This window comes from Notothenia coriiceps, unplaced genomic scaffold, assembly GCF_000735185.1.
Source record: "Notothenia coriiceps isolate Sejong01 unplaced genomic scaffold, NC01 NC01_scaffold00037244, whole genome shotgun sequence".
NCBI classification, from domain to species: domain Eukaryota; kingdom Metazoa; phylum Chordata; class Actinopteri; order Perciformes; family Nototheniidae; genus Notothenia; species Notothenia coriiceps.
The window spans coordinates 17367891-17371421 of NW_011369945.1; positions in this window are offsets into that span (position 1 = coordinate 17367891).

Genomic DNA, 3531 nt, shown 5'->3' on the forward strand with positions numbered 1-3531 from the left:
CTGTGGTCAAGCTGCTGCTAGTTTGATTTACAACAAAGTGGAGTGAAACACACAGTTTCAAACTTACTCAGGGTGTTAATGGAAGAGTTTTAAATCAGACAGAGGTGGAAGAAGTAGGCTACTCAGATCTTGTACTTGAGTACAAGGAGAAGTACCAGAGTGTTACTCTGTTACAGTAAAAGTCCTGCATTCAAAATGTTACTCAAGTAAAATTAGAAAAGTATTATCATCAAAATATAGTTAAAGTAGCGACAGTAAAAGTAGTCATTGTGCAGATTGGTCCATTTCAGAATAATATATGATATGTTTTGTAATGATTGATCATTAAAGTGTTATCAAAGCTGGTAAAGGTGCAGCTAATTTTACAAATTAGATCAAAGTCAAGTAAAGCACAAATATCTCAAAATTGTACTTAAGTACAGTACTTGAATAAGTGTACTTAGTAACTTCTCACATCTTAAATCAGATATGACTTCAAGTCATGTGATCATTTCTTAGTATTTGATCCTTCAACTTGGCCTCAGGAAATGCAAGGACTTCACAGTTTTGGCAACAAGTTTTGGAGAAAGCAAATTGGAGGCTTAAAAAGAGACAGAGAGGTGCATCTTCATCATCTTCATCATCTATCATGCAAGAAGTGTAAATAGAGGACAGTGAAGGAGACACTGAGGAGGACCACGCTTCGTGTGGGGTGAGTACCAAACGCTTTCTCCTGGTACTCATCTGAGTAACTCACTAAAAAAGTTATGTGCACCCCTGACTATAGGACAGTAAACCAAAAATATCGTTTAAAACTGGAGAGATAAAAAAATCTCGCCTAGGGCATGAAATTGGCTAGAACCGGCCCTGATTATTTGGTATATAGTAAAGCATCCAACATTGTATTTATGTTGAACCTTGAGCTGGTTAACAGAGAATGAATTGACAGCAATTTTGCGAAGACGTTATATGTTATAAATATTAACATATTCTTTTACTTAAGTACCATTCTTGATGCAGTACTTTTACTCGAAATTGATTTTTTTTTGTGTGGTATTAGTTATTCACTCGAGTAAAGAATCTGAATATTTTTCCTACACTGCTTCTGCTAATAATAATAATAATAATAATAGTAATAATAATAAACACTATTATTCTTATTTTTATTCTTATTATAATGATTACAATTTAACTATACTATTAAAACTGATAAATAATAACAATAATAATCATAACAACTCATTTTGTTTATATGTCACACTTTAAAATGCTAAAAAATATATGAACGGTCTTGATAAAAAGGGAAAATAATCAGAGGTCAAAAGTGGTCAATTACACCTAAGAACACCTAAGAACTAAGCCAGCTGTCTCTCAGCACCAGGAGCCGTTTTAATGTTGAACATGTTGGCATTTGGATCAATAGTCTGTCAGGAAGCAACAGGTTCACTTCTACTTAAAATACCCTGAGATCTGTGGGGAAGATTTAGCCGGGAACACGCTCTGATGTGCCTCAGTAAGACGGCTCAGCGGCAGCCATATACATCCTCAACTGTTTGTCTTTTTCGAGGAATTATCTCCTAACAGGGACAGTAAAGGAGCTTTCACATAATCAGCTCTGACACCGTTTTTTATTGCAGCACGACTGTTTCTCCCTCTGGCTCTTGTTAAGTCCTCTTCATCATGAGGAATCATTTTAAATCAATATTAAAAATGTACCCAAAACACTTCCATTAGGAGGAAACAATGGTTCTGAAAGCCAGGATTCAGCATCCTGTTTGTCCATCTCTGTTCAATTAAATTCCCAAACACAAAGCACTTTACCTGTCAGGATTTACCATTAACTCTATTACAGATTAAACATCCAGGGTTTAAATGGAAATGGCTTTAAACATGTGGCAACTGGTGGACAACTGTACGGTGGCCGACAGGTGCAAAACGGTCCAAAACATTTCCATTTGGAGAAACGTGCTGCAGCTTCAAAAACTGTGCCGATACAAAAACGACCACGAACCAAAGTGCAGTCCATTTACCATTTACAAAAATATGTGACTTTCAATCTACCATTATTAATCATGGCTATCCTTAAGAGGCACTGGTCAAACTGTGCCTTGGCGATAAGACTCTACAGATAACTGAGAGGTTATAATGTAATCAGCAGATAGCTGCAGACAGTCAAGGTGTCAGTGGCTGCAGGCATCAGGTTAAACATGCTCTGTGTTCTCGTACAGATTACTCCGTGGGTTCAGCTGTAATCAGCCGACATAAACAGGTTAAGAGCAGCCGTCTGTCTGCCGCACAAACACTGAGCTCAGAGCAGTGACAAGGTGACTGACCGAAACTACGCACAGTGCTTCAACAACAAGAAAGACATTTGTTATTTACTTATTTAATCAACAGAAGTGGGAAATAAAAAAGTGTTTTCTTGTAATTTGCTCTATAGAGTGGTGCAGGGACGAGTCCTAAAACCCGGAAGTGAGTTAACATTTTACCACTTCCGATTCCCTCGTCTCAGTCAGGATTTCGCCATAGGGTTTGGGAAAATAGCTCGAAATAAGGTCTGTGGTTGACACACATTGAAGAGTCGGTTCACGTTTTGTTCTACGACATTAAATACATCAGCAGTGACCCCACTGGGGATTTCTGAAGAGTTTACGTGTCTGAAAAACGATGGTTGTTAACAAGTGGCTTTATAGGACTACAGAAGTTGTCGAGGCCGTTGTACGTCATTACGGCGAACACGTAAACACTCCCGCTAAGTTTGTTTGCCCCTGTTATGCTTGAAAGCAAGTATGTGCTCTTGCAAACTGTTGCAACAAACGCTTCAACTTGTACCATTTTGAACCTGTCTTTTTGAATATGGATCTTAAGTTGGCGTGACGTTGAAGTCGTGCGACCCTGCTGTACTCGGCTGTAATTCGTTTATAGCATAACGTTAGCATTTAGCTTCTGGAGATTAGATTTATGATTCGAAAATTATAAAAGTAGGGTAGAAAACAAAACTTGCATTCATCAAACAGGTTCGTTTTCCACAGACCTTATTTCGAGCTATTTTCCAAAATCCTATGGAAAAATCCCATTGCTTTTTTGTCGAGGGAACCCATGCGCAGCTTATTTCTGGGTAAATACGTCATCCCTGCACCACTCTATTGGGTTCTTGTTGTGATGGTTTGGCAAAAACATAGTATACAAGCAAACATGTTATATTTCTCAGCAGCCAATCACATCGATCTCAAGAGTTATATGGAATTCTCGGCAGCCAATCACAGCCATCTTAAGAGTTCCATGAAATTCTCGGCAGCCAATCAAAGCGGTTGGTGTCAAGAGTTCTGTGGAATTCTCAGCAGCCAATCGAAGCCATCTCAAGAATTCTATGGAATTCTCGGCCGCCAATCACAGCCATCTCAAGAGTTCTGTGGAATTCTCAGCAGCCAATCATAGCAGAGTTTTCTCTCTTTCTGCCTGCAGGTTTGTGCATGATGGAGAATCACATGAAATCACCTTCCCTGTCACACCACCACTCTTTCTCTCCCCCCTATCTACGACCCCCCCCCC